Here is a 10384-nt window from a genome sequence, read left to right as displayed (position 1 = left end):
GAATAACAACGTGGAATGCGTGCCACCCACGTCGCCCCATGACCAGGTGGGTGGTGAGCTGCAGTGTTCTCTCTGCATGGGAGCGAGCCCCGCAGGCAATGATTGAGTGTGGCGCAGCCGTCGCGGAAATCGAAGTCAGCCCAGTGTCACGGCCAGCCGGTGTGGATATAATAACGTCAGGAGTTTTTTATACGTCCAAGGGCAACAAACCGGCCGCGATTCGTGGAAGTAACGCCTCGGGCGCAGCGCTATATTTCGGGCCCGTTGAGGAGCGCTGCCAGCACACGCGGCCGCATCGTACTGCAGTAGCCGAGTATACATTTCTTATCGCATTTTAGCGTCTTCGAAAAAACACCGCCCACGCGTGCACGCGTGCAGCGGCTGTGCGAGGGGCGCGCTGCGATAAGGATGGCCTAGACCACCACGGACGTAATGTTCTTACGCGCGCACTTCCCGGCGTTGCATATGTCACGTGAGCACTGCCGTCCGGACTCGCTCTGACAGAAACCAGTGAATTGTTTACACGAGTAAGAATTACCATGCTAGCTAGGAAGGCCGAAAGAAGTTTATATATATATATATATATATATATATTGTGTGTGTGTGTGTGTGGGTGTGTTCCTTGTTTCCATATTTATTTACAGATTTATTTTAAACAACCGGATCCTGTTAAGGCGTCCTGACGACAACGCCGTTGGGTTAGAAATTAGAAAACTATGGAATATTCGTGGCAGCGAACTTCATGAATTTTGCGATAGCCACTGGTAAGATGACCAGCTCAACTTAAGAAAGGTATATATATATATTATTACGTGAAGGCACACAGGGAAGCAGTGCGTATTTACAATATATTTACACAACGCTTAGGCGTTAGACAAGATGGCGGAGAGCGTGCCGCACACAGCAACATCACGTCGTCTTCTTTGGTGCCTTCCTTGCTTCGGCAGTGTGAAACATTCTTGTAACATGACCCCCGGGTGGTGAAGCACCGTCTCGGTGCTTTCTATGGTGTTGCTGAGTGGTAGAGCTTAAGGCGGGACACATGAACAGTGTCTGTAGGCAGCGAAACGGAGGCAGATGTAGACTCGAGAGGGCCTATCTCGTAAGTGACATCGGTCACCTGGCGCAATACACGATATGGGCCCGAGTATCGGGAAAGCAGTTTTTCGGAAAGTCCAACACGCCGAGTCGGGGTCCACAACAGCACAAGTGAACCCGGGCTAAAAGAAACGTCGCGATGAAGGGCGTCGTAACGCTGCCTCTGGTGGTCTTGCGAAGCTAAAATGCGCTGACGAGCGACTTCTCGTGCTTCGCGAGCTCTGGTGATAGCATCACGGGCGTATTCAGTCGGCGCATCGACGGCTGCCGGAAAGATGGTGTCAAAAGGTAAAGTTGGGTCGCGGCCAAACAAAAGATAGAAAGGTGAAAAACCAGCGGTATCGTGGCGTGAGGAATTATATGCAAATGTAACAAAGGGCAATGCAACGTCCCAGTCATGATGGTCGGAGGAGACGTACATAGAGAGCATATCAGTTAAAGTCCGGTTGAAACGTTCAGTCAGTCCATTAGTTTGTGGGTGGTAGGCCGTCGTAAATTTATGTTTCGTCTCGCAAGAGCGAAGCAGGTCATCAATAACTCTGGAGAGAAAATAGCGTCCACGATCTGTGAGGAGTTGGCGTGGGGCACCATGATGAAGGATGACGTCGTGCAGGAGGAAATCGGCGATATCCGTGGCACAGCTGGTTGGTAGAGCTCGTGTAATGGCGTACCGGGTTGTGTAATCTGTCGCGACAGCTATCCACTTGTTTCCGGAAATAGATGCAGGAAAAGAACCTAGGAGGTCCAGGCCAACTCGGAAGAACGGGTCGAAGGGAACATCAAGTGGCTGGAGGAGTCCGGCGGGACTCATAGGCGGTTTCTTCCGACGTTGGCACTGGTCGCATGCGGCGACGTAGCGGCGGACAGAACGATGAAGGCAGGGCCAGTAAAATCGACGTTGTACACGGTCGTACGTCCGAGAAACACCAAGGTGACCGGCAGTGGGGGCGTCATGTAGCTGGCCGATAACGCTCGCACGTAGATGAGAAGGTACGACAAGGAGCAGTTCGCGTCCATTGGTGTGGACGTTGTGACGGTACAATGTGCCGTCCTTAAGCACAAACAGTCGGGTAGACGGATCGGGTGTCGGAGAATTAAGCTTCTCAATTATGTCACATAAGACGGGATCTCGACGCTGTTCATCACGGATGTTGCTTAAAGCGGAGATGGAGAGTACACATGGTGGCGCTTCATCCAAATCCTCAGGAGGGTCCACTGGATTGCGGGACAAGCAGTCAGCGTCATGGTGTAAGCGGCCAGATTTGTAACACACGGAGTAGTTAAATTCTTGGAGTCGGAGTGCCCAGCGACCAAGACGCCCAGTGGGATCCTTCAAAGACGAGAGCCAACAGAGTGCGTGGTGATCGGTTGTGACGGTGAAATATCGACCATGTAAGTAGGGCCGAAATTTGCCTACCGCCCAAACGAGTGCAAGACACTCCCTTTCGGTGATTGAGTAGTTCTGTTCGGCTGCGGAGAGGAGACGGCTGGCATAGGCAATAACACGGGCGCACCCGGTTTGATGCTGGACCAATACAGCGCCGATTCCGTGGCCGCTGGCGTCGGTGCGGACTTCTGTTGGGGCGGAAACGTCGAAATGAGCCAGAATAGGTGGTGTGGTTAGCAACGTGATGAGTGTAGAGAACGCCGTAGCCTGCGCAGTGCCCCAGGAGAACGGGACACTCTTTCTTCAGTAAGTCTGTGAGAGGGCGTGCGACATCCGCAAAATTGTTCACAAAACGTCGAAAGTACGAGCAGAGACCGAGAAAGCTGCGGACATCCTTCGTGCAGGTCGGGACGGGGAAGTTCTGCACGGCTCGAACTTTATCAGGATCAGGGCGTACGCCAGAGGAGTCGACAAGATGGCCCAACATGGTTAGTTGTTGTCGTCCGAAGTGACACTTTGACGAGTTCAGTTGGAGACCGGCATTGCGAAAAACAGAAAGGATGGAGGAAAGACGTTCGAGGTGCGTTTCAAAGGTCGGGGAAAAGACTATAACGTCGTCAAGGTAACACAGGCAAATTGACCACTTGAACCCGCGCAAGAGAGTGTCCATCATCCGCTCGAAGGTGGCCGGAGCGTTGCATAACCCGAAAGGCATTACCTTAAACTGGTAAAGGCCGTCTGGTGTCACAAATGCGGTCTTTTCGCGGTCCATGTCGTCGACAGCAATCTGCCAGTATCCTGACCGAAGGTCGATGGAGGAAAAGTACTTAGCGCCGTGGAGGCAATCCAGGGCGTCGTCAATGCGCGGTAGCGGGTAGACGTCTTTTTTAGTGATCTTGTTCAGATGTCGGTAGTCTACGCAGAATCTCCAACTGTTGTCCTTCTTCTTGACAAGAACTACAGGGGAAGCCCATGGGCTAGAGGATGGCTCAATTATGTCTTTGGCGAGCATCTTGTCGACTTCCTTTTGAATTATGTGGCGCTCAGTTGGAGATACGCGGTATGGCCTTCGATGGACCGGAGAGGCATCGCCGGTGTTAATGCGGTGCTTCACAGCACAGGTTTGCCCTAGTGGACGGTCACAAAAGTCAAATACGTCCCAGTATGATTGAAGGAGGCCAAAGAGCGCGTCAGCTTGGTGCGGCAAAAGGTCTGGCGCGATCATTTTTTCCACGTCAGGAGACGGACTTGCTAGAGAAGACCGGACAGGCTTGTAGTTGGAGCGAGCAATATCATAGGGGGACAAAGCTGAGATAACGCATTCGTCAGAGGGCGTCAGCAAGGCGAGGGCAATTCCACGTGGGAGCACTTGTGGACACAGAGCAAAATTGAGCACAGGAATGCAAGCACGGTTTTCACGTAAGTGAATAACAGTGTGCGGAAAAGTAACACTGTGCGTCAAGAGAATGGACGTGATGGGCGCGAGCACATAGTCGCCATCAGGTACAGGTGGCGAGGGCGCTACGGCGATGCAGGTCACTGTTTGCGGTGACAAACGGACATGTTCAGCAGAGCACAGACGACCTTGGGCGACAGTGGGCGGATCAGTCGGACACGGCAGGTCAAGTTGCACAGTACCAGCTGAACAGTCAATAAGGGCGGAGTGGGCAGACAGAAAATCAAGACCGAGGATAACATCATTGGTGCAGTGGGTGAGAACGGTGAAGAGAACGGAAGTTTGGTGGCCGGCAATAGTAACGCGCGCTGTGCAGACGCCAATGACGGTAGCTGCACCGCCGTCAGCAACACGAACACTGCGTGAAGGGGCTGGAGTGAGGACTTTCTTTAAGACGGTCACGGATATTAGAGCTCATAACAGAAATATGGGCGCCAGTGTCAACCAAAGCTGTAACAGGTATACCGTCCACTTCAACATCGATCAGGTTCTGATTGGTAGGGAGCGTCAACAGAGGAATTTGAGGGCAGGTCGTACCAGCAGCGTCACCTCCAGGAGCTGCACCCGTTAGTTTCCCGAAGGAAAGCGTCGGGTGTAGGACGGGGACGAGGAACGACGTGGCGGAGGGGACTGGGAAACTCTACGTCGTGGGGAAGGCGAACGGCTGTACTGGGCGGTGGTCGTAGTGGTCGGGACGTAATTTGCTGAGTCGTCGCGGCGTGGCGGTACTTGGTTAGAAGTACGGGCTGATGAGTGGAAGTTGTTGAAGCTTGTCCGCGATGGAGAGGTCCAAGTGCTTCGGCAATGACGCGAAATGTGTCCCACTCGTTCGCATCGAAAGCAAATGGGCCTGTCGTCAGGCGTCCTCCACGCATTTGGGTCACGGTTACTCGGAGCAGGGCGGCGGTAGTAGGCGGAGGGGGGGCTCAAGGTAGGCGGAGTGACCATGTCGGGACGGTGCACAGAGCAGATCGTCTGAAGGCCCGCGTTTGCCAGTTCTTGGCGCACAACCGTCTGTATGAGGGATATGGTCGGCTGAGGATCACTGGGTGCCAGGGCTCTCAAGGGTGCGGGTGATATAGCTTCAATTTCGCGTCGAACGATTCTGGTAATGTCACCGGACAGGGGGGTGGGTTGGGTCTCTACACGAAGGTCCTCACACGTTGATGTCGCAGCAGTGTTAGGAAGACGGGCGAAGTGGTGGGCAATGCGACGGCTTTTAGCCTCTTCGAAGCGTCGGCACTCAGTGATGACATCTTGGACGGTCGAACAGCCTCTGAACACAAGGAGGTTAAATGCATCGTCCGCGATGCCCTTGAGCACGTGCGCTACCTTGTCAGCTTCTGCCATGGTGGTATCAACCTTACGGCAAAGGGTCAAGACATCCTGAATATACGCCAGGTACGACTCCGTGGACGTCTGGACACGCATACCAAGTTCTCTCTTGGCGGCCCGCCTGGAGCCGGCAGATTGGCCAAACACCTCGCGTAACTTGGTCTTACATACGCTCCAGCTTGTGAGCTCTTCAACGTTGTTGTTGAACCATGCCTTGGCCGTTCCTTTCAAGTAAAATATAAGGTTTGCCAGCATCAAGGTTGGGTCCCACCTGTGATTTTCGCTCACGAGCTCGTATAGTTGAAGCCACTCATCTACGTCCTCGCCGTCAGTGCCCGAAAAGTTGCCAGGATCACGGGGTGGAGCGGCCACAATGACCACAGGCGAGGTGGGCGCCGTTGATACGGTGGGCGCGGCTGTTGACGCAGGATCCCTGCCGGTAGACATGCTTGAAGTGGCGACTTGGCGGCCGCTGCGGAGCTCCGTTGTGCGTTGCTACCCCGCACTTCCACCAAAATATTACGTGAAGGCACACAGGGAAGCAGTGCGTATTTACAATGTATTTACACAACGCTTAAGCGTTAGACAAGATGGCGGAGAGCGTGCCGCACACAGCAACATCACGTCGTCTTCTTTGGTGCCTTCCTTGCTTCAGCAGTGTGAAACATTCTTGTAACAATATATATATATATATATACCACTGCAACTGGCCTCTCTTCCAAACTGCTGCCCAAATACGAAGGCCCCTACCGTGTCGTCGAACGCACATCCCCGGTCAACTACCTGATTGAACCCATCGACCCATCTTCCGACATGCACCGTCGAGGGTGCGACATTGTTAACGTGGAGCGCCTCAAGCCCTACCATGACCCACTCATAGTGACCAGCTGCTAGGTCGCCAGACGGCTCCCTTTTCGTACCCGGGGTAATTGTAGAGAAGCATTGGAACGTTGTAATGGGCCGTCCTCTCCAGCGCCTTCTAGTGGGTCGCCCTCTTCGCCTCTTCTCGGAGAGCACGCCCTTCGTGCTCGTGCTCGTGAGAGTCTGCGCTCCGTCGTGACTGTTGTGCATCGTCGCTCGGGGTCCGAGCTTCATCTGATGAAGCTCGGACCCCGAGCGAAACGTTAATAAAGTTGCTTCGCACGCGCGTCTGTTTGATGTTTCTGTGAATATTTCATCGGACCTAGAAACCCTTTGTTGTTTTGATATATATATATATATATATATATATATATATATATATATATATATATATATATATATTAACTACGACGTTCGTTGGTTCGGCACTGGATATTTTCACTAACATTTCGTCTCGTGGACCAGACTTTGTCAAAGTAACTCATATATATATATACACGCACACATACAGACACGTGCCCTAAGGTTCGCTGACTACCCCCCATCCCCCGGCTGAGAAACTTTTGAGATACATCCCTACTAGTAACTACTTGCTAGTCAGCCAAATAAGGTACAAATCACCCCAAGAAATGTGTTCTGGTCTCTTGAATCAGATTCCCTGATAGTCTTTTTTTTTTTTTAAAGAGAAACCAGAATACACAAAAAAAGACTCTTTGGGCATCACGTTGCAAGCCCTACGTGTCTCCATGACGGATTCATTTCAAGTGATCATCAAGATGCCCAGCTACACGTATTGCCTTGTTTTTGTGCGCGCTTCTTCTCCAAATGATGTACCAACTAACTGATTATGTACCAACTGATGATGTACCAACTCGCCCAATATTTCATTCTCCATTTGTTCTTCTTACAGCGTGGGCTTGAGCAATGGTGCATCTTCCATGACGGGTACTAGCACGGGCAACGCCACCAGCAGGCTGACGGAGCTCATGTCAGCGGGCCTAGGCGGAGGCATCAGGACCTCGTCGCCGTCTCGCGGAGGCAGCAGCGGTGGCAGCGTAACTACAGCTGGCGGCAGTAGCATAGGGGCGAGCAGTTCTTCTTCGGGGTCCGGGGGCAAGGCGCTCAGGTTCACGCTGGAGCAGGTGGCCTGCCTGTGCGAGGCGTTGCAGCAGGCGCGCAACCTGGACCCGCCTGGCCCGGTTTCTCTGGTCCCTGCCCCCCGGCGACCTGCTCCGCACCGACGAAGCGGTGCTCAGGGCGCAGGCGGCCGTGGCGTTTCACCGCGAGAACTACAAGGTTCGTCCCGTCGCCTTCCAAGTGTCGGGCGTCTTAGCTCGCGCTCCTGTTCCCTCCGAGTATGCATGCCAACACGCCCAGCTACACGTATTGCCTCGTTCAAGAAACATTCCTCGACGGTGGCTCTTGTAAGGTACAGAAAAGCGCAAACGTATGAAGGCGAAAGCCTTAGTTGCCTCACCTAATGCGACAACTGGACCCCCACCCCCCTTCCCTCCTCTGGATCCGCTCATGGACTTGTCATCGTCAGGGCTGCCTCAATCAGAGGCGAAATTTAACCACGTTGGCTTGATCCCCGTAAAATAAGGACGCATTTGCCTGTCCGATGGACCACCAATGAGTGTATGTCGACAGACCACCAATAATATAGCTGCCTATCGGATAGACAACTATATCAAACCTTCGAACTACCAATGCTGAGAAGTCAGCAGCAGTGAGCACGCGCAACATTCTTTATGCTTTCCGGAATGGAAACATTGTTTGCTGCGTTATAAGGTTTCGGTGCCGCTCTAACTAGGCGTGCAACAGAATGCGTAACTGCGCACCGGCGAGCGCCTTCACAACGCTCTCTTTCCTCCTCTGCACGCAGGAGCTGTACAGCATCCTGGAGAGTCACAACTTCGACTCCAAGTACCACAACGAGCTGCAGCAGATGTGGTACAAGGCGCACTACAGGGAGGCCGAGAAGATACGAGGCCGCCCGCTTGGAGCCGTCGACAAGTACAGACTCAGGTGAGTCAGCTATTCTGTGTGTAGCAGTACATCTTATGAAGGCTAGGTAGCCCCACGCCGCTGCTAAATAAAATTTCCTCAGATTTTCATTAAAACATTGCTCTCTCTCAATGAAATTTGATGCCAGCTTGAATTCGGCTCGAAAATAAGGAAATAAGAGTGACCAGAAGAGAGAACCCAGAAATGCGCTCTAAGGAGAGAAAAGAGTATATATTTGTTACTCTTTTCGGTTAGTCCTCACTTGCCACGTATATGACTGTCTTTAAAGAGACACGTTAACACTCTTTTGCGTCCCACGACACTCCCATCATAGTACAATGTTCTTCAAAGAGAGTTCATGAGCCTCTTTAAAGAGAGTCATATGTGTTGCGAGTCAAGCCTCACAAAAAAAAAGAATCAGATGACTCTTTTTTTTTTGTTTGAGTATGCAGGATGGAGTGGTAAGATTGACACAGACACGAGCGTTTTCAACAGCATTGTCAGAAATTGCCAATACAGTCCAACCATTCGTTGTAGACTGAGTTATCGTGGTGCCACGTGCCAGCTCCAAGGCTCGCTGCGGACACGTCGGTGTCAACTGCGAAGAATTTGGTGACTTGACGCACCACACTTTTATGGGCACAACACGGGGCTGTGGGTCGTAATCACTCTTGCCTGTTGTTCAGGAGGGGTTTATGGGCTACTTAGCTGCTCAGTGTCATACCAACGACAACTGCCTTCGTTTTGACATTCACAAATGAACACGAAATAACACGGCCACAAGCCTTAGCCCCCGCATTTTCGTGTTCTTCCTTGTGTGTATTCTCAACATATGATCAATTGACGAAATACAGTTTTTCCGGTTTATGACGGAAAATATAAGCAGGCCAGTCACTTCACTTCAACCATAGTTTGCACTCGCGTGCTGCCCGCACTTCCTAGCACTGTCTATGGTCGGTTACAACCCAACAACAACAACAACAACAACAAGAGAACTCCGCCTACCGAAACGCGGCGCGCTTACCCCTCACTTGTGAAAAGCAGTCGTGCCAGCTCGTTTCCACTCGAACCGTAAGTACTTTTTCTCGGCTGATGTAAGCCCTACGCATATTAGGGGTTAAATGTTCGTCGTTACTGCCTATAACATTACGTTTAACCGAACAGCGATGTCAGAATCTCGAAAGAAATTTACCAGGCCGTTCAAGTATCCGACATAAAACCATCGATACGAACTTGTGTCTATATGGCAAAGTCAACTATCTGAAACACTCGAGAAGTGCATGACGTCACAAAAATCAGTAAGCGCTATTGGACGAAGCATCTATGCAAACTCTCTGTGGGAGGGACAGTGACGGCTGTGGGCGGAGCTGGCATTCTTAGTTTGTATCCGACTATAATGTTGGCTAAGTTACGGCTAATGTTGACTAAAGATGGCTAAATGATCGTTACACTTAATGTTTTGTATTTCGAATATGACGACATGCAGTTCCGAAGATAAAAAGTGTTCCTAAAGTTGTGCCTCCCACCCCGGGTACTTGTCGACAGGCGCAAGTACCCGCTGCCCAAGACCATCTGGGACGGCGAGGACACGGTGTACTGCTTCAAGGAGAAGTCGCGCATCGCGCTCAAGGAGTGTTACAAGGTGAACCGCTACCCGACGCCTGACGAGAAGCGCACCCTGGCGCACAAGACGGGCCTGACGCTGACGCAGGTCAGCAACTGGTTCAAGAACCGCCGCCAGAGGGACCACGCGCCGCACCGCAGAGTGTGAGTGGACGCCACAGTTCGTAGCTCATCTTCCCTTGAACGGGTTGTTGTATGTCGCAGGATTCAATTTATACTTACGATCCTTTTCTTCTCTTTGATATACCGAAGGCAGCCCTCCCTCGAACAACAACAAAAAAAAAAAAAGTACGTCACGGATAAGTACGTTTGAAGTACGCCAAGGATAAGAACAAAACAGCAAGAACCGCATTTTCAACCGTCATGGAACATAAAGTAAGAGCAAAAAAGCGGACCGTCGGGTTGCTGTGCGGAAGCGTAAGTTTGTCGACTTCTGCACAACTAGGGAAATCATCGACGATAACACCAACGTGCAATATGCCATGTTCGTTATAGTATACAGCCTCTTTGGTGCGTCAGGTCGACGCGACGCGTATAGTGGCCGCAGTGGTGGTTGCGTGGTCTCGCCGCACTTTATGTGTCCGTAACGCGGAAGAAGCTGCGGTGAGGTCGTGGGG

At 51.8% G+C, this 10384-nt stretch overlaps 1 pseudogene; it reads left to right on the top strand.

Moving 5' to 3' along the window:
* The first annotated feature begins 6883 nt into the window (after positions 1–6883).
* On the top strand, positions 6884–9978 carry LOC119378061 (protein sine oculis-like; annotated as a pseudogene).
* Positions 9979–10384: the final 406 nt, after the last annotated feature.

This window comes from Rhipicephalus sanguineus, unplaced genomic scaffold (assembly GCF_013339695.2).
Source record: "Rhipicephalus sanguineus isolate Rsan-2018 unplaced genomic scaffold, BIME_Rsan_1.4 Seq667, whole genome shotgun sequence".
NCBI classification, from domain to species: domain Eukaryota; kingdom Metazoa; phylum Arthropoda; class Arachnida; order Ixodida; family Ixodidae; genus Rhipicephalus; species Rhipicephalus sanguineus.
This window is presented reverse-complemented; position numbering and strand designations above follow the sequence as displayed.